The following is a 13,190-nucleotide window of genomic DNA, read 5'->3' as shown; positions in this document are numbered from 1 at the left end:
CAGGAGCTCAGGCCTGGCCTCGCCCCTCCCCACAGTCTCTGCTGGGGGCTCCTGCCTTGCCTGCTTGGCCCAAGCCACTTCCTGTGAGAACAGGCCTTTGGAGTTGGGTCTGCAAAGGTCTTCCCACCCCTTCCTCCTGGGATGAGAGCCCGGCCCCTCTCATCTTGGCCCCTGGGTGGGTCCCCTCCCCGCTGACACGTCATGAGGAGCCCCCATGCTGCTCTCAGTCCCTGTGAGTCCTGCCCTCACCCTGAGCGCCTGCTGTTCTCACACCACCCACCCTGGGCCCTGCCAGCCAGCGGTCTGTGCTCAGTCAGGGGACATGGCTGAACCCTTTCAGCATCAATAGGCCCTCAGCCTAGTGCGGATCCCTCCCTTTTCACAATGTCACCTGAGTGTGGGGACCTCTCAGAACTCAGGGCTGAGCTTGTCCGAGTTCTGCTCTCAGGTGATATGGGGTCTTATTCACCTGCTCATTTCCAGGATGAGAAGGGTCAGTGAGGGGCAAGGGTCGGCTGGGATTCACCTTCCCCCTCCTCACACCAGGCCCTGTGCCCCTGCCTTCCCTCTGGATTCTGCCCTCAGTACCTCTTCCTGGACCTCAGCCCAGGATCCAGGCTGATGAAACTTGTTATGATGAAACCCGTGAGGACCACAGGGAAGATCAAGGTGATAGATTTGATGGCTATGGTCGTCGACTGGACTGTGAGGGGTGCTGCAGTTAGTGATACTGAAAGGAAAATAAGAATGAAGCCCTTCTACATACCCCAAAACTGAGCAGATGCCTCCTTGACTCCCCTTACCCAGGTACCCTACTATAGAGTCTGGTGTTGTTTTTTCATTGGAGGATAATTTCTTTACAATGCTATGTTGGTTTCTGTTGTAGGACAACGCAAATCAGCCATAATTATATATATATCCCCTCCATCCTGAGCTTCCTTCCCTGCTCCCATCCCACCCCTCTAGGCTATCACATAGCACCAGGCTGGGCTCCTTGTGTTATATAGCAGCTTCCTACTGGTTAGCTATTTTCCACATGATACGGGCTTCCCTGACAGTTCAGTTGGTAAAGAATTCGCTTGCAGTGCAGAACCCTGGTTCAATTCCTGGGTCAGGAAGATCTGCTGGAGAAGAGATAGGCTACCCACTCCAGTATTCTTGGGCTTCCCTGGTGGCTCAGCTGGTAAAGAGTCCACCTGCAATGTAGTAGACCTGGGTTTGATCCCTGGGTTGGGAAGGTCCCCTGGAGAAGGAAAAGGCTACCCAGTCCAGGATTCTGGCCTGGAGAATCCCATACAGTCCATGGGGTTGCAAAGAGTCGGACATGACTGAGCAACTTTCACTTTCACTTGCAGTGTGTATATCTGTCGCTGCTACGTTCTCTGTTCGTCCTGCCCCATCCTTCCCTGCTATGTTCTCAAGTCTGTCTCTGTGCCGTGCAGTCGTTTGAAGCAACCACACGGCCGCCCCGGTGACACGTCCTGAGGTGAGACGGAGGAAGGGAGGAGCCCCTTCTCCACAGAGCTCAGATGGTGAACGGGCGAGCAAGGGTCCCCGCACAGCCCCTCAGTCCTGCGTGACTTCAGATGAGGTGACATCAGGATGGGAACAGATTAAGTCCTCTCAGGAGCTGATGTTTGAGGTGGTATTGACAGATTTCCAAAACTAAAATAGCGGATATTTTTAAAAAGTTTGTAGACAGAGGGTCGGTAAGAAGGAAATCTCTAGAATCGGAGTGGTGCCCTCATGTTAGGGATCAGCAAGAATCCATGTACAATGGTTCAAAGGCCTGTGCTGTGAGGGAGAGATGTCAGGAGGTGGAAGAGGAAAGAGGATGACAGAGCATCCCCGGGTCATTGTTCTCCCAGGAACTACTCACCTTGCATAGATCACTTTCACACACACACACACACACACTCACACGGAGGGTTGGGTCTATGTCACCCTGAGTGGACTACCACTTTTTTCTCCTCATCTCACTTACCCATGGTTTTCAACATTCTCTCCCAGTGCACCAAGAAATCCTGAAGCCAGGCCCGCCAGTCTCCCATGGAGACCTTCTTGAAGAAGTCAGTCACAGCTCTGTCATTCTCCCACTTCTCTTTCATCTGTCTCCCTCCGGAATGAACGGCTGTCCAGTGTCCATTCTCTGAATCAAAGAGGACATTTGTCCATTGAAACCAAACTGCCAGGATCCACTGGAGTGTCCATTCTCTTCACAGCAACATGATATCTTGCCCTGTAGGGTGAGAGGGCCTGCCTCCACTGTGGGAAAGAAATAACTCAGCCTCTGGGCTTGACAGAATCTTCGCCCCACCTGGGTCCACTTCCCCTGGGCCTGCCTAATCTGGCCCTGGTCTCTCCTCCAAGTCCTGCTCCTTCTATTGGACTACTAGAGAAGGACAATATCCTTTATTTTTTACCTGAAAACAATGAATGTAGCTAAGCCCTCAATCTGGCCCTCCTGCACTTGAACTTTCTTTTTCAATTTATTTTTTACTTGAAGGATAGTTGCTTTAGAATATTGTGTGGTTTCTGCCATGCATCAGCATGAATCAGCCGTGGGGATACATATGTCTCCTCCCTCTTGAACCTCCCTCCCACTTTCCTCTCATCCCACTCCTCTAGGTTGTTGCAGAGCCCCGGTTTGAGTTCCCTGAATCATGCAGCAAATTCCTATTGGCTATCTATTTTACATATGGTAGCGCATTTGTTTCTATGTTACTCTCTCCATCTGTCCCGCTCTCTCCTTCCTTCTCCCACCCCACCATGTCCATAAGTCTATTCTCTATGTCTAAGTCTCCACTGCTGTCCTGCAAATAGATTCGTAATACAGTCATTCTAGTTTCTACATATATGGGTTAATATATGGTATTTGTTTTTCTGTTTCTGACTTACTTCACTCCGTATAATAGGCTCTAGGTTCATCCACCTCATTAGAACTGACTCAAATGCACTCCTTTTAATGGCTGAGTCATATTCCATTATATAGATGTACCACAGCTTCCTTATCCATTCACCTGTTGATGGACATCTAGGTTGCTTCCATGTTCTGGCTATTGTAAATAGTGCTACAATGAATATTGGGGTACATGTGTCTTTTTCTCCTTTGGTTTCCTCAAGGCATATGCCTAGTAGTGGGACTGCTGGATCATATGGTAATTTTATTCCTAGTTTTTCAAGGAATCTCTGTACTGTCTTCCATAGTGGCTGTATCAGTCAACATTGCCCCCAACCTAACTCACCTAGGATCACGTGTTTCTCCATGTAATGTCAGGCAGTTGCTCCTTGAGCAACTCCCGGATGCCCAATGTCTCTGAATGTTTCAGCTTGTGTTTTCTAGACCTCTGTAGTTTTTACTTCCTCTCACAATGGACTCGTGTACTTGATCTTAGACTCCCCGCAATCATAGGAGAGAAAAACTTTTCCATCCACCTGGCCTTGAACCACACACCCTGGTTGCCCAGGATGCCCAGACCAGGTTGCCCGTCCTCTAGTCTGAGGATCAATGGTGAAATGATAGGAAAGAGAGTGAGCATCTGTGAAGGCAAAACACAGCAAGAGTGGGGTCAGGAGGAAGAGATCCATACCCTCCCAGCACCCCTCCACCCCCAGTTAAGTGAGAGCAGAATAAAGCTGCAGGTCTGGGCTCTCTGAGCAAGGACCTCCCTGCCTAGCGCCACCCTCAGCAGTCACAGGCTGGGGAAGATGAGGAAGCCTCTGTCAGGCAGGGAGCCACGCAACATTATGTCCACTCTGTTCTCAAGACCAACACCTAGCATTAGCCAACATATTTTTTTCCAGAGCTGTGCCAGGCCAGTTCAGAAGGAAAGCCCTAGACCTAGAGGACTGGCAGAATCTAGTCCAGTGTCCTGAGGGGAGATGCGGAGCATGGGAGGGCTGCTCCTGAGGAAGAGGGGTCACAGTGGGGAGGATGAGCACAGAACCCAAAGCTGGAGAAGGGAGAGTTCACAATTAGGGGTCACAGGACTTAGCAAGGCTGAGGAGACTTGGTGATCTCCCACTAGGATGGGTCTTGGAAGCCTGGAGAAAGGCCTGGCCCACACGGCATGAAAGAGAAAATCCAGAACTTCCGAGGCAGGTGGTAGAGGAGGGGATCTGCTAGGGAAATGGATTAGTCTTAGCAAGCAGAGAGGGAAAAAAAAAAACAAAACTATGTCTGTCTGGATGTGTGTATGCCAGTGCATGTCTTTATTTAATATTGCTGAGGTTAATTTGTAAATAAGCTCTATTCAGTTGGCTTAAAAAAAAGTGCTTACAAATCAAACAATTACAAGAGAAATTAAATTAAATGAATATCAGGTTCACATGAACTGGGAAATATTCAATATTTAATATCTAACATTAATGTTTGTCTGCTAATCTAATTAAGACATGTCTTGAGCCATCAACATTGTGTGATACTTTTATTGTGCCTAGGTTTAATATAAGCTAAATTGGTCAACAAAGGAAGTAATTTGAGTGAAGACACTTTTAAAGAAAGAAAAGGTAAGTGAGATAGGAAGTTTTTGATAAACTCCATTAAGAATAATTATGCTTTAGGAATGTGTGTCTAAAATAGTCTCTTCAGATTGGGGTAACTTGAACTTTTAGGATTATGCTAAACTAAGTGATGGAAGTTTATTGAATAGCTAGGTCATTTCCAAGTAAAATAAAATTTTGAAATATTAATTACTGAACAGTAACTTCCTCTTACAGAGAAACTAAAGAGATTTTTGACTATTAATGAATGTGTTTAGTGCCATCCTGAGATGTTCTCTATAAAAAAGCTTTTAGAAATTATCACTGGTATTTATGTTCACTAATCTACAGAATGCTAATATAAACTACATTTCATGGTTGCTTAAGGAAAGTAGAATGTATGTTTTTAGTAAAAAAAAATATGAGAAATGAAATTACATTTTATTAAGGGGAAAGAAAGTAGGTCTGATTTATAGGTGGCTGTTTCTAAATGAACAAAGTGATAGAAAAAAACTGGACAGGAAGCAAGAGTTTTGTTTTGTGGCTGTTTCTAAATGAACAAAGTGATAGAAAAAAACTGGACAGGAAGCAAGAGTTTTGTGCATAATACGTTTTCTTGAGATGTTGAACTGTCTTTGATAATGGATTTTAAGTTTCTTTACCTCTAAATTGATCTCTTCTATGTTTACCTTTCAAATTTTTTGCTACCTTGGCCAAGTGAGTAACTTGTTTCCCAGTGACCTACATGATCCTATCTGTTGTAAACCTTTTTGATATTTTTGGCAAAACTTTCTAAAATTAACTCCCAATGAAGTTCTTTTGACCTCTAGCTGACTTTGGGGTGCTTCAGAGGGCTCCTGAGACATCCCAAAGAAAGGTATAAAACTACCTAGATTCATTTGACATGTTACATTACATGGGAAGTATTGTTGGAGGAGTGATAAATTTTCTCAGGTTATATCGTATGGTTGATGTTACTAATTCAGATTTCCTAAAAATTATGTGGAATTCATGAAGATCTGAGATAATGTCAATTATAATTCTATTTATCATACTAAAGTGTTAGATGTCACAGCAATGGTTGCTTTGTCAATTGCAGTGTTATCAGATTTTAAACCGTGCCTTCTATGGTTTCACTCTGATGCCTTTGCAAGAATATTGCTACTCCTTCAAGATTTATGGAAAAGACTTTCTAAGATTAACCAGATAAACAAATTTGTTATTAACAGCAAGCTGATACCAGACTGGAATTTGGTTTTCTCTTTCTGTTAAGAGAACAAAGTTTTCTTAGAATGTGACTTTTGACAGCAGATTGTAAATTTCTTTGTAAGTGTTTATATTTATTCTTAAAATCCCTTGTTACTTTAGTGAATTAAATAAATATTATTTTACAGTGATATATGAAGATTATGGTACATATAGATAGAGCTCATTCTGCTTCTACAAAATTAACCTCTCACTGTCAGACTTATTGCTATCCTGATGTCCTTAAAACATGGCAATGGTCTACTCCTAAATTGGGAAATTTAAGATGGGTAAATAATAGCTGTAAATCAAACAGAGCTATGGGAAATCCAAGACAGCTGTTTGGCTTTTCCTGGCTCCCTGAGAAACCTCATTTTTATTTGAAGGGATAAAACGTTCCCTGGCTGCAGGGTTAATGCCTTCACAATGAAAAATTGTCATGTTTCACTGAACATTAAATTCTAATTTCATTACTCACTTCTGAGATAGTTTCTTGTTATTATGTTATATCGTTAACAACTTAATTGTTTTTTTTCCCATTTATTTTTATTAGTTGGAGGCTAATTATTTTACAACATTGCAGTGGTTTTTGCCATACATTGACATGAATCAGCCATGGATTTACATGTGTACCCCATCCTGATTCCCCCTCCTGCCTCCCTCCCCATCCCATCCCTCTGGGTCTTCCCAGTGCACCAGTCCTGAGCACTTGTTTTGTGCATCCAACCTGGGCTGGTGATCTGTTTCACCCTTGATAGTATACTTGTTTCAATGCTATTCTCTCAGAACTTCCCATCCTCGCCTTCTCCCACAGAATCCAAAAGTCTGTTCTATACATCTGTGTCTCTTTTTCTGTTTTGCATATTGGGTTATCATTACCATCTTTTTAAATTCCGTATATATGCGTTAGTATACTGTATTGGTCTGGCTTACTTCACTCTGTATAATGGGCTCCAGTTTCATCCATCTCATTAGAACTGATTCAAATGAATTCTTTTTAATAGCTGAGTAATATACCATGGTGTATATGTACCACAGCTTCCTTATCCATTCATCTGCTGATGGGCATCTAGGTTGCTTCCATGTCCTGGCTATTATAAACAGTGCTGCGATGAACATTGGGGTGCATGTGTCTCTTTCAGATCTGGTTTCCTCGGTGTGTATGCCCAGAAGTGGGATTGCTGGGTCATATGGCAGTTCTATTTCCAGTTTTTTAAGGAATCTCCACACTGTTCTCCATAGCGGCTGTACTAGTTTGCATTCCCACCAACAGTGTAAGAGGGTTCCCTTTTCTCCACACCCTCTCCAGCATTTATTTCTTGTAGACTTTTGGATAGCAGCTATCCTGACTGGAGTGTAATGGTACCTCATTGAAGTTTTGATTTGCATTTCTCTGATAATGAGTGATGTTGAGCATCTTTTCATGTGTTTGTTAGCCATCTGTATGTCTTCTTTGGAGAAATGTCTGTCTAGGTCTTTGGCCCATTTTTTGATTGGGTCATTTATTTTTCTGGAATTGAGCTTCAGGAGTTGCTTGTATATTTTTGAGATTAATCCTTTGTCTGTTGCTTCGTTTGCTATTATTTTCTCCCATTCTGATGGCTGTCTTTTCACCTTGCTTACAGTTTCCTTTGTTGTGCAAAAACTTTTAAGTTTCATTAGGTCCCATTTGTTTATTTTTGCTTTTATTTCCAATATTCTGGGAGGTGGGTCATAGAGGATCCTGCTGTGATTTATGTCGGAGAGTGTTTTGCCTATGTTCTCCTCTAGGAGTTTTATAGTTTCTGGTCTTACATTTAGATCTTTAATCCATTTTGAGTTTATTTTTGTGTATGGTGTTAGAAAGTGTTCTAGTTTCATTCTTTTATAAGCGTTTGACCAGTTTTCCTACCACCACTTGTTAAAGAGGTTGTCTTTTTTCCATTGTATATTCTTGCCTCCTTTGTCGAAGATAAGGTGTCCGTAGGTACGTGGATTCATCTCTGGGCTTTCTATTCTGTTCCATTGATCTATATTTCTGTCTTTGTGCCAGTACAATACTGTCCTGATGACTGTAATTAAGTTGTTAAAAAGGACACTCTAAGTTTGTTTCTAAAGCTCCTATCAGTAGTCAGTCTTTGGATAAAGATCAGGTACTCTATGATGTACAGTCAGGAGATTAACACCTGGCTATTGTCATTTACTGTGATTGTGATTTTCATTCTGTCTGCCCTCTGATGGATAAGGATAAGAAGCTTATGAAAGCTTCCTGATGGGACAGACTGACTGAGGTGCAAACTGGGTCTTGCTCTGATGGGTAGGGCTATGCTCAGTAAATCTTTCATCCAATTTTCTGTTGATGGGCAGGGTTGTCTTCCCTCCCCGTTGTTGACCTGAGCCCAAACTATGGTGGAGGTAATGAAGACAATGGGGACCTCCTTCAAAAGGTCCCAGGCCCGCACTGCTGCACTCAGTGGCCCCGACCCTGCAGCAGGCCACTGCCAACCCATGCCTCTGCTGGAGACTCCTGGACACTCACGGGCAAGTCTGGGTCAGTCCCTGTGGGGTCACTGCTCCTTTCTCCTGGGTCCTGGTGCACACAAGGTTCTGTTTGTGTCCTCCACGAGTCTGTTTCCTGAGTCCTGTGTAAGTTCTGGTAGCTCTCCGGTGGGGTTAATGGAGACCTCCTCCAAGAGGGCTTATGCCATACCCAGGTCTGCTGCACCCACAGCCCCTGCACCTGTGGCAGGCCACTGCTGACCCACACCTCCGCAGCAGACACTCAAACACAGTTCTGGCTCAGTCTCTGTGGGGTCTCTTGATCCTGGAGTGCACAAGGTTTGTTTGAGGCTTTGGAGTGTCTCTGATGGGTAAGGGGTTTGATTCTAAATGCAATTTTGCTCCTCTTACCATTTTGCTGGGGCTTCTCCTTTGCCCTTGGACATGACCACTAGGCCAGTCAGGTGTGACTTAATGACAAACAGATTCAAGGGATTAGAACTGATAGACATAGTGCCTGAAGAACTATGGGCTGAAGTTCGTGCGTGACATTGTACAAGAGGCAGTGATCAAGATCATCCCCTAGAAAAAGAAATGCAAAAAGGCAAAATGGTTGTCTGAGGAGTCCTTACAAACAGCTGAGAAAAGAAAAGAAGCTGAAGGCAAAGGAGAAAAGGAAAGATATATCCATTTGAATGCAGAGTTCCAAAGAATAGCAAGGAGAGATAAGGAAGCCTTCCTTAGGGATAAATGCAAAGAAACAGAGGAAAATAATGGAATGGGAAAGACTAGAGATCTCCTCAAGAAAACTAGAGATACCAAGGGAACATTTCATGCAAAGATGGGCACTATAAAGGACAGAAATGGTATGGACCTAACAGAAGCAGAAGATATTAAGAAGAGGTGGCAGGAATACACAGAAAAGCTATACAAAAAAGATCTTAATGACTCAGATAATCACGATGGGGTGATCACTTACCTAGAGCCACACATCCTGGAATGTGAAGTCAAGTGGGCCTTAGGAAGCATCACTATGAATAAAGCTAGTGGAGGTGATGGAATTCCAGTTGAGCTATTTCAAATCCTCAAAGATGATGCTGTGAAAGTGCTGCACTCAATATGCCAGCAAATATGGAAAACTCAGCAGACAGGACTGGGAAAGGTCAGTTTTCATTTCAGTCCCAAAGAAAGACAATGCCAAAGAATGTTGAAACTATGGCACAATTGCACTCATCTCACACGCTAGTAAAGTAATGCTCAAAATTCTCCAAGCCAGGCTTCAACAGTACGTGAACTGTGAACTTCCAGATGTTCAAGCTGTATTTAGAAAAGCCAGAGGAGCCAGAGATCAAATTGCCAACATCTGTTGGATCATCAAAAAAACAAGAGAGTTCCAGAAAAACATTTGCTTCTGCTTTATTAACATGCCAAAGCCTTTGACATTGTGGATCACAACAAACTGTGGAAAATTCTTCAAGAGATGGGAATACCAGACCATCTGACCTGCCTCCTGAGAAGTCTGTATGCAAGTCAAGAAGCAACAGTTAGAACTGGACATGGACCAACAGACTGGTTCCAAATAGGAAAAGGAGTATGTCAAGGGTGTATATTGTCATCCTGCTTATTTAACTTATATGCAGAGTACATCATGAGAAATTCCAGGCTGGATGAAGCACAAACAGAATCAAGATTGCAGGAGAAATATCAATAACCTCAGATATGCAGATAACACCACCCTTATGGCAGAAAGTGAAGAACTAAAGAGCCTCTTGATGAAAGTGAAAGAGGAGAGTGGAAACGTTGGCTTAAAGCTCAACATTCAGAAAACTAAGATCATGGCGTTCGGTCCCATCACTTCATGGCAAATAGATGGGGAAACAATGGAAACAGTGACAGACTTTATTTTGGGGGCTCCAAAATCACTGCAGATGGTGGCTACAGCCATGAAATTAAAACACACTTGCTCCTTGGAAGAAAAGCTATGACCAACCTAGACAGCATATTAAAAAGCAGAGACATTACTTTGCCAACAAAGGTCCATCTAGTCAAAGCTGTGGTTTTTCCAGTAGTCATGTATGGATGTGAGAGTTGGACTATAAAGAAAGCTGAGCACAGAAGAATTGATGTTTTTGAACTGTGGTATTGGAGAAGACTCGTGAGAGTCTCTTGGACTGCAAGGAGATCCACCTAGTCCATCCTAAAGGAAATCAGTCCTGAATATTCATTGGAAGGACTGATGCTGAAGCTGAAACTCCAATACTTTGGCCACCTGATGTGAAGAGCTGACTCACTGGGAAAGACCCTGATGCTGGGATAGATTGAAGGTGGGAAGAGAAGGGGACAACAGAATATATGGTTGGATGGCATCATCGACTTAATGGACATGAGCTTGAGTAGGCTCTGAGAGTTGATGATGGACAGGGAGGCCTGGTGTGCTGCAGTCCATGGGGCCTCAAAGAGTCAGGAACTACTGAGCGAATGAACTGAACTGATACTGGGCTATACCTTATGAAAGTTCTTGGCTTAAATTCTTACTTGTGACTTTACCAATACTGTGGCATGAAGGGGAACTCCTTCCAAGGCCCAAGAGTGGGCTCTTGTGTAAAACTCACTAATGATTTGTCTGAGGAGACATACATGTTGACAAAGAAAGATACTGTTTGAGAAGGGGCACCCAGGCAGAGATCAGTAGGGTAAGGGAACTTAGGAGAACTGCTCTGTGATGTGGCTCACAGTCTTGAGTTTTATGAAATGGGATTAATTTCTGGCTTTTCTTTGGCCAATCATTCTGATTTGGGGCGCAGGCATTGCTCAGCCAAGATGGATGCCAGCAAGCAGGATTCTGGGAAGTGGTAGGACACATGGTGTCTCTTTTTGACTTTTCCCAAATTCTTCCAGTTGGTGGTGGCTTATTAGTTTCTTGTTCCTTATTAAGACTTCCTGTTGTAAAATAACTCATGCAAATAGTTACTATGGTGCCTGGCCAGGGTGGGTGGTTTAAGTCACTGTGCTTTCCCTAACAAAAGGGCAGAAAAGTGTCCAGTCTGCCATGCTCCATGGGAAAGCCTAAGTGGAAAGGATGAATGAGAAGCCTCTCCAACAGTTCAAGGATGACTTTTGCTGAAGGTCAGGAGAGGTGGTAATCGATGGTGTTCCCAGTGGGTTTCCAGCAGGAAAAGGGAGGGAGAAGGTGGAAAGAGCAGATGCCAGGTGGGGTTCCTGTATGTCAGGAGCAAAGTTGGTGCAATAGTCAATCAGATTAGAGAGTCCCAATTCATCCAGGGCCTGATTGCAGAGAGTACAATGATGGTCAAGAGCAGAGGTCGATCCTAGAGGCAAATAGATAGGCAGCCAACTGGGATACAAACTGCATGACTGAAAGAAACAAAACAAAGGGAGACAAAACACAAGGCAGAATGATCATGAAGCAGCCATCCCCAGAAAATGTCTAGATCCTCTGCCCAGTTTCCAGAACAGAGTTGGGTCGGATACTCAGAATCCACTACTGCAGAGAGTGAGAGAGATGCCAGGTTCCAGCAAGGAGAGCCCTTTCATCACCATGGCAAGTGCAAAAGCCCTGCTGGCCTTCCCCATCCTTGAAAGCCACCTGATCATTAACCTGGGTAAGTGTACACCGGGGAGCAAGATACCCCACATTCATATAAACCTACTGTGGGACTCACATCATGTCCATGGGTCTGAAGCTTCAGGACCCCCTGTTATTGAAGCAATACATAAGATACTGGGTAATGAATAGACATCTGTCCCAGGTCCTGCTCACAGAAGTGTCACTCATCCACAGATCCACAGAGTGCTCATTTCACATGCATTGTATTTGTAACATGAGTGGACAATCTTTGCAGTTAGTAAATGATCATGGAGTGAGGTCTACCATAGTAGTGATTTCTACTTTCACACTTCTAACCTGACTCCTCATCCCCCAATTGTATCTATAAACAATATCATATCCTGAAGGAAATGGCAGAGATGAGTACTAACCTACAACCTCTCTAAGACTGCAGAGGTGTCATCCCTCTGTTGTCTCCATTTAATTACCAGTGTGGCCATAGATTTTCTGTAATGGCACATATGAAATATTTCAGGCTTTGGAGATCATAGGCTTCTGTTGCAACTGTTCTCCTTGCACAAAAGCAGTTACAGATGATTGGTGAATGATGAGCATGGCAGACCTGCTTCTTGGGCAGATGACCCAGCAGAAACTGTGACATTAGAGGTATCTGTGGTCGGAAAGGTGCTACATGCAATATATGGCATTATTACTTGGCTGCCCACAACACAGACTCCTTATGTCCTGAAGCAAGGCCATCCAACTTGCAGTGGGAAAGCCATACCATTTAAAAGTGGCTCCTGGTATGGTCCTGTGGTCTGATAGAGATGAGGCCTCTCCATGGAATGTCAGGGCTGCACATCATGACCTGGGTTCACCAACCCCTAATCATTAGTTCAGATAAGCCAGCTGTCATAGTGAAAGGTTGTTGCTGAATGAAAAGACGCCAGGATTCTTGGCCTCTGGAGGAGAATAATTCAATCTGGGGCCAGAGACAAGGCTTGATCGCTCAGAGCTTTTGTGTAGTAAAGTTTTATTAAAGTATAAAGGAGATAGAGAAAACTTCTGACATCAGCATCAGAAGGGGGCAGAAAGAGTACCCCCCTGCTAGTTTTCAGCTGGATGTTATATAGTCACTAGCAGTCTGTTAATGAAAGAAAGGAATGTCTTAAAACTCAGAATGGCACCAGGTCCCTCATCCATAAAATTCATTTTGGGATAATCTTGGCCCCAGATGATTCATCACAGGCTATAAAACGATTGACTTGAATCTTGTAGAAGGACAGATTACTATACAAATAGTTTCATTTACATAGATTAAGGGAACAATATCTGAGTATAACATACTGGTTTGTCAAATAGGTTCTGAGCCATTAGGCAGAACTGACTTGAAGACAGAGTCTGGGGTAAATGCATA

The 13,190-nt window shown here is 43.7% G+C and overlaps 1 protein-coding gene and 1 pseudogene across 1 annotated transcript in view; both read right to left on the bottom strand.

The window, feature by feature from the left end:
- The window catches only part of LOC136165152 (UL16-binding protein 3-like), a 58,435-nt gene that overhangs the window by 668 nt on the left and 44,577 nt on the right, over positions 1 to 13,190 (bottom strand). The window lies entirely within an intron of this gene.
- Positions 582 to 3,588, bottom strand: LOC136164158 (UL16-binding protein 1-like; annotated as a pseudogene).

The sequence above is a fragment of the Muntiacus reevesi genome, chromosome 3 (genome assembly GCF_963930625.1).
Source record: "Muntiacus reevesi chromosome 3, mMunRee1.1, whole genome shotgun sequence".
NCBI lineage: Eukaryota > Metazoa > Chordata > Mammalia > Artiodactyla > Cervidae > Muntiacus > Muntiacus reevesi.
Note: the sequence above shows the minus strand (reverse complement) of the source record. Positions and strands in the feature narration are given on the sequence as shown.